The 12934-nt window shown below is 46.6% G+C and overlaps 1 long non-coding RNA gene and 1 pseudogene across 1 annotated transcript in view; one reads left to right on the top strand and one right to left on the bottom strand.

The window, feature by feature from the left end:
• Positions 1-1028: 1028 nt before the first annotated feature.
• On the top strand, positions 1029-1140 carry LOC144777290 (5S ribosomal RNA; annotated as a pseudogene).
• A 4583-nt stretch (positions 1141-5723) lies between these two features.
• The window catches only part of LOC144817927 (uncharacterized), a 131696-nt gene continuing 124485 nt past the window's right edge, over positions 5724-12934 (bottom strand). Inside the window, exon 3 of the long non-coding RNA XR_013606999.1 lies at positions 5724-6635. This is a non-coding gene — a long non-coding RNA (uncharacterized LOC144817927). The remainder of the gene's footprint in view (positions 6636-12934) is intronic.

Here is a 12934-nt window from a genome sequence, read left to right as displayed (position 1 = left end):
GCTTCCTCGCGTTACCGTGTCCCTGAAAATGTTTTCACAAAAGGGTGTGTCACCAACATGAAAAGTTTGGAAAGCTGTGATTTAGAGGTTGGTGATACCTTGAGGAAGTGCCAAATCAGGAGTAGAACCCAAGAAATATGACACTATCACTTCAGGAAAAGGAAAGTTTGGTAAAAGAAATGCCACATGTGGAGTCTCCACGGTATCCAAAAACTCCTCCAGAAATAGGTGGATTTTCCTTTACCACTCAACAATAAACTTTCTTTTGATCGAATGCCTAATAAAGGTTGAACAAGGTCTTTCCACTTTCCTAACCTTTAGAAGCATGCAGAACTGAAAGCACTCACAGGGACAGGAATCTATTTAATGTCTACAGAGAAGGGTCTTCTGCAAATGACAAGGTTTGATAAAGCAGGTAGTTGGCAAAAGAAGACATAACTGAAGAACAGGAGAAGTTTCAATACAGGAAAAAGAACTGACGTAAATCTCAAAGAAGCAATAGGAATTTGGAGAGTGGGGACTAAGGACATGGGAGGTAGAAATAGAACGAAGTATAGAGTGTATATGGGAGACAAGTGAGAAAGAGGGGTAAATTATAGACTAAGAGAGAGGGAGGGAAATAGTGCAGGGGCAATTGAAATGGGAAAATCAGGGTAACAACGGGAAGAGAGAGGGGAAAAGAGGGATGGATAATGAAAGAGATGGATAATGGAATAGAGTATGATAAAGGAGGGGTTGGTAGAATGAGAGAAAGACAGAGGGAGGGAGACAAAATGAAAAGTTGGTATGATATATGGTCAGACATTCAAAAACTTTGAAAATCTAATAGATGTGGTGATACGCCGTGGACTGGGTCATGACCTGCGCACCTCCCGCCTCACATCTGCGGGCTGTAACTCGGTCCGTGGCACCTATTTCTGTACGCTGGGCATGCCGCAGCTCAGTGTGACGCCCTGCAGTTTCTTTTCTGGGTGCAAAGACGCGCCATGAAGCACTTCTCTTTTCTCTTGGGGTACGCCGCCACTGTGGGCAGTGGCCATACAACCCTAAAAGCACCTGATCTCATCTGAAGTTAAGCAGGGTCGGGCCTGGTTAGTACCTGGATGGGAGACTGCCTGGGAAAACCAGGTGCTGTAGACTTATCTGAATCTTAGAGTGACCTTAATATGAGCTGCCTGCAGTCATGGTAAGGGGCTATTTTTTCGTGTTCCTTCCTTCCAAAATTCCTCTGTCTGGTTCCCAGAGTGCCTTAAGTACTGTTTTTTCTTCATTATTCCAAGATGGAGGTCTTATAACCTTCTTCCTTTTTCTTCCTAAACCAAGATGGTGGTTCTCCTTTTCCTGTTGCGTCAATTCCTTGCTGTCCTTGTGTGTATAAATAAGGGGCTGGAATTCTCATTTTTCTTGTGTTGCAACACTCTTCACTCCTGTTGGTGTCTCTTTTCTCTTGTTGATATCTATTCACTTCTGTTGGTGACACTTTTCTCCAGTTTGGTATTTTGGTCCTGTGGGTTCCTTCTTCTGCAATTCTCCTCTTCTTCGCAGGTCTGTCATCCCCTTGCTGACTATCCTCCTTTTCGTGTCCTGTTGCCTGGATTCTGGAGTCACCTCTTCCATCAGAGGTTTTTCCCTTCAGGGTGTTTTTTTTAGTCTCGGAGCCTCCTTTGACAAGACACTGTCTGCCCTGACGTTGACTTGTAAGCAGCGCTGTGGCTACCAGAAGGGGTCGCTCCTACCTAAACAAGCAGACAACTCACTACTAGCACTTCAAGCACGTTGTTGCTTCTTCCATTAAGGGGGAGATGTGAATGCTGAGAGTATCACCTCTACAGGGATGACAGCCAGAGGCTGGAAGGGAAAAAAAGCAATATCTCAGTAAAAACTTTAATGGACTGAAAATAGATGGGAGAAAGACCCAGGACCAGTTAAGATAGGGTTTTGAGCATGATGGGGAACATGAATTATGTGTGCATTGGTTAGCACAACTGGTGAGTTGCATTGGTTTTGCACATTTGGCAAAACCATAGCTCAGTTTTTAACTGTGTTTTTATTACCTATGTACATAGAAAGGGAGGATAAATAATTGTAAAGTCTGAATTATTTTATTAGGCAGGGTTGTGCAAAGTTGTCAGAGGGCTTACTGCACCACAATTTTAAACTTCAATGCTTTGCAAAGTGGAATGTAATTTTCTTTTTTTTTAAACATGAAAAGCTGCAAAGAGATGTGTGGCAACAGAAACATAAAGCCAGAAGCAAAGCAGGGAAAATAAAATAGGTCCCTCGTTGTTTGATACTTATGGTGTTCAAAATGTCAAAAGTTGACAATGTAAATACCTAAAATATCAGATTTTTTTGGGGAAACAGATTTTTTATTGATAGATCACATATACAGCCGCAGATCTCTGTACCCCAGAGGATTCTGCCAAGTATTGATACATACGCATTGAGCAACGCAATCCATCATGTCTTTTATAGTCAGAACAACAGGTTCATTGCAGGTAACAAATCCCCCCACCCTTCCCCCAAACCCCCTCCGATCTAGCCCCCACCCCATCCCACCTGGATCCGTCCCCTCTCGCACGGCATTCGATCGATCCAGCCACCTTGCTCACATACATCATACAGCATGGCTCACTCATGCTTCCAATTCCGGGTCTGGCTCCGGCGGGGGCTCTAGCCAGAGTCCCCCTGTAGTCGGCCCACCTTTTCCAAATCTTATAATGTTTGCTGGGGCAGCCTCGGGCAAGAAAGATAGGTCTCTCCATCCCCATACAGAAATCTAGGCCTCTCTCCAAGCGACAAGTGAGGGGGCCTGCGGGTCCTTCCAGGCCCTGGCTATGTCGCGCTTGGCGACCGTAAGTCCCAATAGTAACAAGTGCCTCTTGTAAAATATCAGATCTTTGCAATATTTTGTTCCCTGTCCATTCCCCGTTCATGTTTGTGGCCCGCCCATCGATGTTTGTGGCCCACCCATCGATGCTCGTGGCCCTTCCTGAACAAGAATCATAGATTCGGGTCTGCCCGGATCGCCGGTCCGTCCGGTGCTGGCCCAGTGACAGTGTGGTATTAACACTCAGGCAGCGCACATTGCTGTAGCGGACGCCCATGTGCTCTGAGCAGGGAGGCCGTCAACATTCCTTTTACGGACGCCTTTGGTCCCCTTAATTTTCACAATTACAGCAGGCTGTGCTGTTCCCCTGCGAGAGGGAGAGGGAGACCGAGCGAGAGGGAGACCGAGCGAGAGGAAGACCGAGCGAGAGGGAGACCGAGCGAGAGGGAGACCGAGCGAGAGGGAGACCGACTGAGGGTGACAGAGAGAGAGGGAGACAGACTGAGGGTGACAGAGAGAGAGGGAGACAGACTGAGGGTGACAGAGAGGGAGACAGACTGAAGGAGACAGACTGAAGGAGACAGACTGAAGGAGACAGACTGAGGGAGACAGACTGAGGGAGAGAGAGAGGGAGACAGACTGAGGGTGACAGAGAGAGAGGGAGACAGACTGAGGGTGACAGAGAAAGAGGGAGACAGACTGAAGGAGACAGACTGAAGGAGACAGACTGAAGGAGACAGACTGAGGGAGACAGACTGAGGGAGACAGACTGAGGGAGACAGACAGAGGGAGACAGACTGAGGGAGGGACAGACAGAGGGAGGGACAGACAGAGGGAGGGACAGACAGAGGGAGGGACAGACAGAGGGAGGGACAGACAGAGGGAGGGACAGACAGAGGGAGGGACAGACAGAGGGAGGGACAGACTGAGGGAGACAGACAGAGGGAGGGACAGACTGAGGGAGACAGACAGAGGGAGGAACAGACAGAGGGAGGAAGACAGAGGGAGGGCAACAGAGGGAGACAGACAGGGGGAGGGAGAGAAAGGGAAGGAGAGAGGGAGACAAGAGGGAGGGAGACAGAGGGAGTGCGACAGACAGGGAGACAGACAGAGGGAGACAGACAGAGGGAGACAGAGGGAGGGAGACAGAGGGAGGGAGACAGACAGAGGGAGACAGACAGAGGGAGACAGACAGAGGGAGGGAGACAGAGGGAGGGAGACAGAGGGAGAGGGAGACAGACTGAGGGTGACAGAGAGAGAGGGAGACAGACTGAGGGTGACAGAGAGAGAGGGAGACAGACTGAAGGAGACAGACTGAAGGAGACAGACTGAAGGAGACAGACTGAGGGAGACAGACTGAGGGAGAGAGAGAGGGAGACAGACTGAGGGTGACAGAGAGAGAGGGAGACAGACTGAGGGTGACAGAGAGAGAGGGAGACAGACTGAGGGTGACAGAGAGAGAGGGAGACAGACTGAAGGAGACAGACTGAAGGAGACAGACTGAGGGTGACAGACTGAGGGAGACAGACTGAGGGAGACAGACAGAGGGAGACAGACTGAGGGAGGGACAGACAGAGGGAGGGACAGACAGAGGGAGGGACAGACAGAGGAAGGGACAGACAGAGGGAGGGACAGACAGAGGGAGGGACAGACTGAGGGAGGGACAGACAGAGGGAGGGACAGACTGAGGGAGACAGACAGAGGGAGACAGACAGAGGGAGGGACAGACTGAGGGAGACAGACAGAGGGAGGGACAGACAGAGGGAGGAAGACAGAGGGAGGGCAACAGAGGGAGACAGACAGGGGGAGGGAGAGAAAGGGAAGGAGAGAGGGCGACAAGAGGGAGGGAGACAGAGGGAGTGCGACAGACCAGGAGACAGACAGAGGGAGACAGACAGAGGGAGACAGACAGACAGAGGGAGACAGACAGACAGAGGGAGGGACAGACTAAGGGAGACAGACAGAGGGAGGGACAGACTGAGGGAGACAGACAGAAGGAGGGACAGACAGAGGGAGGAAGACAGAGGGAGGGCAACAGAGGGAGACAGACAGGGGGAGACAGACAGAGGGAGACAGAGGGAGGGAGACAGAGGGAGGGAGACAGACAGAGGGAGACAGACAGAGGGAGACAAACAGAGGGAGGGAGACAGAGGGAGGGAGACAGAGGGAGGGAGACAGAGGGAGGGAGACAGAGGTAGGGAGACAAAGAGAGAGAGAGAGGGAGACAGAGACGAAGAGAGAGACAGAGGGAGGGCGACAGACAGAGGGCGACAGACAGAGGGAAGAGGGCAACAGAGGGAGGGAGACAGAGGGAGGGAGACAGAGGGAGAGGTAGACAGAGTAGGAGAGAGGGAGGGAGACAGGGAGAGAGATGGAGGGAGAAAGGGAGAGAGATGGAGGGAGATAGAGAGGGAGGGAGAGAGAGATAGACAGAGTGAGTGAGATAGAGGGAGACAGAGAGATGGAGAGGGAGAGATGGACAGAGAGAGAGAGGGAGGGAGACAGATAGAGAGCGGGAGGGAGACAGAGAGAGAAGGAAGGAGACAGAGAGAGAAGGAGGGAGATAGAGAGAAGCAGAGAGAGAGAAAGAGAGAGAGAAAGAGAGAGAGAGAGAGAGAGAGAGAGAGAGAGAGAGAGAGAGAGATGTGTGTATGCCGTGTCTGGTGGCTCAGTGGATGAAGACGGCCGCTGCCGAGTATGTGTTACACCTCATGGTCATAGTTTTTTTTGTTGCTAGCCCCACTCTCCTCCCCCACTGACCCCGCCCCTACTGGTGCGACCTTTGGCCACAAACCACCCTGTAAATTTGGCCCCTGAGAGAAAGTTTGTGAGTACCCATGCTCTAGAACCACATCAACCTGATTTAGAATGTTTTTGTTTTTTTCCGGCCATTTTTAGTTTTTCCCTCTGTTTTATTGTAGTTGCCAGGTCGTCTGCTGTGGTGCCTCACACGATTTTTCTCTTCCCCTTATGGGTTTCTTTGTTTATTTAAGCTCTTTGTCTTATTAGATTTTTTTAATGTATTTAATACTTGTGTTCAACCATGTCGGAGGATGGTGATGAAGTTAAAATGTTGCCCCCACTGGAAACATTTCTGCGGACGCCCATGAGTTGTAGTTGAAGAAACTCCAAGGAAAAACAGGAAGCAAGGAGCAAATGTAACCAGTAGAAGATAAGCCTGACGCCACAGTTTCTGGAGCGTTTGAAACACATAGTACTAATAATGGCTTCAGCTTCATATTTAGAGATTAACAGGAAATAAAGACAAGGAAGAAGCCAGAAGGAACATACTGGAAGGGGATCTGCCATGACTGATTGGAAAACTCACAGATAAAATGTTAGCACAGAAGTCCCTATTGGATAGGGAAACACATATTGGGCCATTTCCTGTTTCATGGACAGAGCCAAGAATGGAGCAATATTGTGCACAAACAAGGAATCTGAGTTCCCAAAAGAGGTGTTCAAGGTAATGGTGTGAGAGGATAGAAGAGATTTGCCCCAACAAAGACTTAAAAAAATTTGGCCGAACAAGTGGATCCAATACTATTCAGTACCCTGCATCTGAACAACCCACGGACTCTCTGGTAAGACCAAGATCTGCAAACGTGCCCTCCTCAGGAACAGCATCACACTGAGAGGCGGACACGCCCAAGGTCCATCTGATCATGCTCAGGGTTCATCTGATTTTTAACTAATCTGATGGCTTGTTGAAAACTGCAATGTTCCCAGGTCTGGGTCTTAAAATGAAATTTCTTTCCCCTCTCTTGGAAGGCGTTTGGATGGTGGTGTCGGCCGGTGGTTCCTTCTGAAAACAAATAGGAGAAAATGCTTGAGTAACTGTTTATTGTGCCTTAAAAGAACTAAGCAAGATATAAGGTAATTTTCAATGGACAGAATGTCAACTACAGTGTGCCACCTTAACACAGATAAACCCAAACAATTGAAGAAGGGTCTGAGGGAAATTTAAAGACCTGCCCAGTTCGTATCCCCCTAACTGTAATCCTAACAACAAAAGAACCGGGGGTCTATAACGGAGCTTCAAGTACTCCGAGCTGCTGCAAAACTCCTACATAAGTGAGTTAGGCGCTAATAGAGCTACATAAGTCTCTATATCAGAATGTGTGCCAGGACAAACCTGTCGAAGGACCTACTGAGATTGTTGGTAAGACCCGTACAGAGATGTGTTGGATTCCCATCAAATAGGTATGTAGATCAAATGTTCTCATTTGGTCATCCAAAAATGGGGTGGTATGTCTCTTGATCAATGAGACCCATCCATCGCCCTTACTCAATTGGGTCGCACCATCAATCGCTAAGGTACCCATGAACAAATGATAAAGATGGGATCGAGTGCAGTGCAAAAATCAAAAGATGTGTGAGTTAAAAACAAGGGGTAAAAGGATCAATAGGCGAAAAACTCTAATGTAATTTGTCCTTTCCCTCAAACAAACAAGAACAATGCAGAGGAAGCAGTCTAAACATATAACTGCATTTACAAGGCCAACATGTTTCAGCCGGTAGGGACAAGATCCCATCGCAGGACCCGAGCTTGGTGGAAGGCCTTCCACCAAGCTCGGGTCCTGCGATGAGACAACGCCGGACAGAGCGGGGCCTCCTTCTTCCTGAGCTGGGTTCCAGGAGAGGTGAGGTACACTCCCTGTACTATTCAGATGTAAGAGACACCGTTTGGTACAGAGGAACACGATTTTGGACTATTTATGTATATCCTTTACAGATTGTCGTTACGTTCACTTTATGTATACAGTAGCTAATGCTTAGAACTCTGGCCCTGAAGAAAGCCATGGGATCTTGTCCCTACCGGCTGAAACATGTTGGCCTTGTAAATGCAGTTATATGTTTAGACTGCTTCCTTGCATTGTTCTTGTTTGTTTGAGGGAAAGGACAAATTACATTAGAGTTTTTCGCCTATTGATCCTTTTACCCCTTGTTTTTAACTCACACATCTTTTGATTTTTGCACTGCACTCGATCCCATCTTTATCATTTGTTCATGGGTACCTTAGCGATTGATGGTGCGACCCAATTGAGTAAGGGCGATGGATGGGTCTCATTGATCAAGAGACATACCACCCCATTTTTGGATGACCAAATGAGAACATTTGATCTACATACCTATTTGATGGGAATCCAACACATCTCTGTACGGGTCTTACCAACAATCTCAGTAGGTCCTTCGACTGGTTTGTCCTGGCACACATTCTGATATAGAGACTTATGTAGCTCTATTAGCGCCTAACTCACTTATGTAGGAGTTTTGCAGCAGCTCGGAGTACTTGAAGCTCCGTTATAGACCCCCGCTTCTTTTGTTGTTAGGACCTTAACACAGATACCTTGCCACGTGACCCCAAGTCCCAACCTTCACCACTGTAAGAACCCCCTATCACCACAACTAGTGCATTTGTCTTTAGGAGTTTATTGTGACCAGGCTCCTATGTCCCTAGTCACCAAGTGAATGCCTGCGCAAAAAGTCTCAACCTCATTTGCAGAAGCCCTTCGTCATGCGCCCGTCTCTAAGGTCACCATAATACTCACAACAGTAGTGACCCTCAGAGTGTGAGGATTTGTCATCCTCCAAAGTCCTGACCCCACAGGACCAACAAGCCATAGGAAATGTAAAACTCCTTCCTCCCAGCACATTCCTGTGCACCCAGTCCGCCCCAGCCACCCAGGACTGTGGCCGCTAAACAGATTCCACCAGCAGAAACCACCCCTCCTCGGACCATATGTCATCATCCAGGCCATCAGGATCCACTTCAACTTGCTGCAAATCACTTTCCCCACTCTTGAGCTACTCCCTCGGTTCAGAAGTCTGGGCAGGCTTTCCACCTTCACATGCTGCGCTCCTATTCCTTCTTCTCCCCCTGGATGGATTGTCTGGTTGCGACGATTCCTTTTTTTTCTCCTTGTCTCTGGTGGGTTGTGCGAGGACCGTGGGAACTCCTGCTCTAAGCATCTTCCTCGAAACTCCACCTCATTGTCTCTTCATGCCTTGTAATGTTTGGTCATTTTTTGAAAAGGCTTCTCTTATCTCCCTTCCTAGTTCTTGTGCGCGCCATTCTTCTATTGACCAACCCCGCTCATTCCTTTTCCTTTTCCCTTTCAGAGCCCGGTGAAGAACACCATCAGTGACAGAAGTCCTAGATTCCAAGGTAAGTCCAGCACTATCAGACAGGACACAAACCGAAATGATCGAGTACCCCTCTTTAGCACTTGACTTCTAATTGTAAGGAGGAAGAGCACTCAAAGGCTTGCTCAAGGAGGTGTAGTGGGTTGGATCAGAGCACAGTAAAATACTGTAATGGACAGTGAAAGATTCAGTAACAGCAAAATAACAATCTCCTAAACATGCTCTTCAAAGTCCTTGCTAGACTGCAAAGTCAAATTAATTTTATGTTTGTACAGCAGTGGTTTGGTTTTGGTTGCTAGTACAGGATCTTTTTTGACATGTCACTGCACCTGTCATGAAATCTCCCTGGACCCAGTGAGTTACCTTTGGGCTCACCTCCCAACTCACTAAGTAACCATACTGGCCCAGTAAGCTAATCCAGCTTTGTGTGTGTAGGAGTTACTAGCCCACAGGCAAGTCTTTGGGTAATTACAGTTGTTTATGTTGCCAGTTTAACATAATGCACATTTTAAAGGTACAATATAGTCTATGGCCCTATTGCTTCAAAATCATTGGTCATGGCTGAGCAACTCTGATGCAGGAGTTCCCACCAATCTGGAAGTACTGACTCTGGGAAAGAACTACAGCAAAGATAAGTCTAGAGACAATGGACTGGGAGTAAAATGAGAATATCTCCAGAAAGATGAAGACTAGTATGAGGTCAGTCGTTCTGAACACAAAGCAAACTCCTCTAACTACCACTCTGTCTCGCAGACTAGGAGGTGATGTTGAAACAAGCCTGAAGACCTATATGGGTAAATGGAAAGCAAGCACATGCTTTCTTGCAGTGTGGTGCAGTCATGCTCACCTACAAAAGCAGAAGGCAATGATTTTCCCCTGGATCCCAAATGATTCAGCCAATGATTCAATGTAGAAGGGGGTGGGGAGCTCATGACATGGCTGTGATCCCGGCCCGCCACAGTTCCTATAGGGTGCTTACATTCAACTGACTTCTTTTCCTTCTGAAAGGTGATATTCAGCATTTTATTTTTAGTCAACAGTCTCTCCACAAACAAGATGAATTCAGCAGTGCTGCCTCTGGACTATTGGGCCGAAAATTGTTCAAAGCTTGGAATTAAGATAATCACTAGTAGAATGCTACCTCTCGATCACAGTTTCCCCATCTACACTTAAGTGTAGCTGCACTTCACGGAAATCCTGGGAATAGCGCTGGAATTGCAAAAAGATTTACTCCAGGAACTTATATATTGGGGATCAAGGTATGACAGAGGAAAGGGGAAGAGTCAAAAGTCTGACAGTCAATGTATGCATTTATTTTAAAAACAAATCTGCTGCAAATAAACTGACACTAAGGACGTGTGTGGCAATCAATCTGTTCTAGCTTACTTAATTGGTCCCAAAGAGGCTGCATTTTAAAATGTCTTATAGGGTTAAGACACCCGCTGCTGAGATGTTTGTGTGCCCAGCAGTTTTGAGGGGACTTGGTAGCGGTAAGTTTGATTTATAAAGTAGAACAGAGGGTTATGATCCAGCTGCAAAGCACATCATGTAACATGCAGATCACAGATTTGCATTTTATGTAGATAGGTAAGTGGCCTATTGCTTGTGACAGTGAGATCATTTTGCTACTTCCAGTTCATAAGATGCAGTCTTTCCAATTTAGCACAGTGGTCTACATACCAGCATCAAGGAGCTGCTTGCCCACTTGAAGTCATGGGTAGAGTACCGTCTTTGTTTTTTTTCCTCAGTCTGTTGTTATTTCTTTGTAGGTGCCATTTTACATCATTTTTTGTGTGATTACTCATACCCGCAGAAAAATCTTGCTTTCTTGCAGTTCATGCACATCTCTTACATTGAGGGCTAAACAAGTCAAAAACCTGCCTCCAAGCCATAGCTTCTTTAAAGTTCTTGTTAAGTAATACGCTGTGTGCCTGTGTTTCCTTCCATTGTACTGGCATCTAGGTAATACCTCAAGGCTGCTGCAATGAACGGAATGCAAACAATGTGCTGGCTCTGCCGAATTATGTCCCAGTGTTGGAAAATGACACCAGGACAAATTCAGCATGTTTCTTTGGAGTGGCTGGAATACACACTCGGTCCAGAGTTAGCAGTTGAAACTGAGATCCCCCCTACTTTCCAGCACTGCCTGGAACATTGTATTGGTTGGAATGGCCAGTGTATATGATCAGAGATGGCCAACCAGCTCTTCCTGCTGTCTTTGAATTCTGGGGGCATCCTCTAGTCAGAGGGGGTATACACACTGTATGGTCATGGGCAATAGGGGCCTGTCTTGGGGTGGTTCTAGCTAGCCCAGCCAAACATATTATTGGCAATAGGTAGCAGGCCACTTCTGCCAGAGATGCAAATTGATTCAGGAGCTGAGCAGTGCTGGCAGAGAGACTGTGACAGATACAAGTGTCTGATGATCTAACTCCCCCACCCAGAGGAACAACTATATTTTGTGGCATGGTTTGGAATGTGGAGTTGCAGGCTATGAGGTCTAAGATGGTTGTATGTCAGAATATCAACCACAAATATATTGTGTCACAAAAGTAGTGTTAACAAGAATAATGACATCAAAAATATTGTGAAAGAAAGGATCTAGAAGGTATTCAAATATTTACTCTTCCTAATTCAACAACTCTTTACCCTGACCAAATATACAAGGCCATTGTCATCAAACTATCGTATAAGGGAGGTAAGGTGGTTATTTTAAGCACCAACCAATACACCAAAGAAATGCAAAGGCAACTTAACGTCAAAGAACACTACCAAGAATTAAGATTCAATCGCATCAATGATTACCAGAAAGAATATAACATCCTGCTACAGGGTTGGGCCCAAGAGGGATTACTATCACAAGAGGAATTTCAATATTTAAAGACTGACCATCCCAGGATGCCGGTCATCTTCTGTCTACCAAAGATACACAAACATTTTCAAGAAGCTCTTGGAAGACCGATTGTTAGCATGAATGGGTCCCTGTTAGAGAACACCTCCAGATTTTTGGACTTATTCCTTTATTCACTATGGGGCATATGTAGGTAGCCGTTTGCGATTCACAAACGCTGAAATTCGGCGAATTTTGGTGTTTGCGAATCGCAAATGGCGTTTTGCTATGTAGATGCATATTAGCAAAATAAGGAATCTCAAAAATTGCGATTCCTTATTTTGCTCAAGCATTTAAGGAATCGCAATTTTGCGATTCCTTAAATGCTATGTAGGTGTCAAATAAAAAATGCGATTCAGGCTTAAGGAATCGCAAAATACCACCTACTCCAAGTAGTCTGTTCCTGCCAACCTGATGCATTATTCCTCACGGAGACTTGGTTGACGGACCATTCTGGTCCTGATATTGCAGCCGCGCTCCCAGATAATTACACCTTCTTGGGTAGTAATAGAAAGGGTAAGGAGGGGGGGGGGGGGAATAGCCATTATTTTTAAAAGAACACTTTCTTGTAAATGGGATGAGATTGTGATTCCTAACTGTGAGGCTGGGCTGTTTAAGATACTGTTATCCCCCAATCTCACACTTACAGGCACCTTGATTTACCGCCCTCCTGGCGCTGCCTCTTCCTGGGCCTCATCTCTTTCAGAATGTTTAGCTCCTCTACTACTGACAGCGACTAATTTTCTCATTGTTGGTGATCTAAACATTCATTTTAATGACACAACCTGCCCTATCAGTACAAATTTACTGTCTGACTTAGCAGCCATGAATATTACCCTACACAACTCAGGCCCTACTTATAAGGCGGGCAATTTGCTTGACCCTATTCTATCTAACTTGGATACAGTATCCTGCAAGCTTCCCTTACCTATCCCGTGGTCTGACCACTTTGTGGTAGAATTCTCTATTTCGTTTAATCGACCCTCTAACCACCTAGCAACTGCTCCCAAACACAGAATGACCCGCAATTGGAAGAAATTAGATTCCAATAAATTTAATTCTGTTTT

Source organism: Lissotriton helveticus, chromosome 1_1, assembly GCF_964261635.1.
Source record: "Lissotriton helveticus chromosome 1_1, aLisHel1.1, whole genome shotgun sequence".
NCBI lineage: Eukaryota > Metazoa > Chordata > Amphibia > Caudata > Salamandridae > Lissotriton > Lissotriton helveticus.
This window is presented reverse-complemented; position numbering and strand designations above follow the sequence as displayed.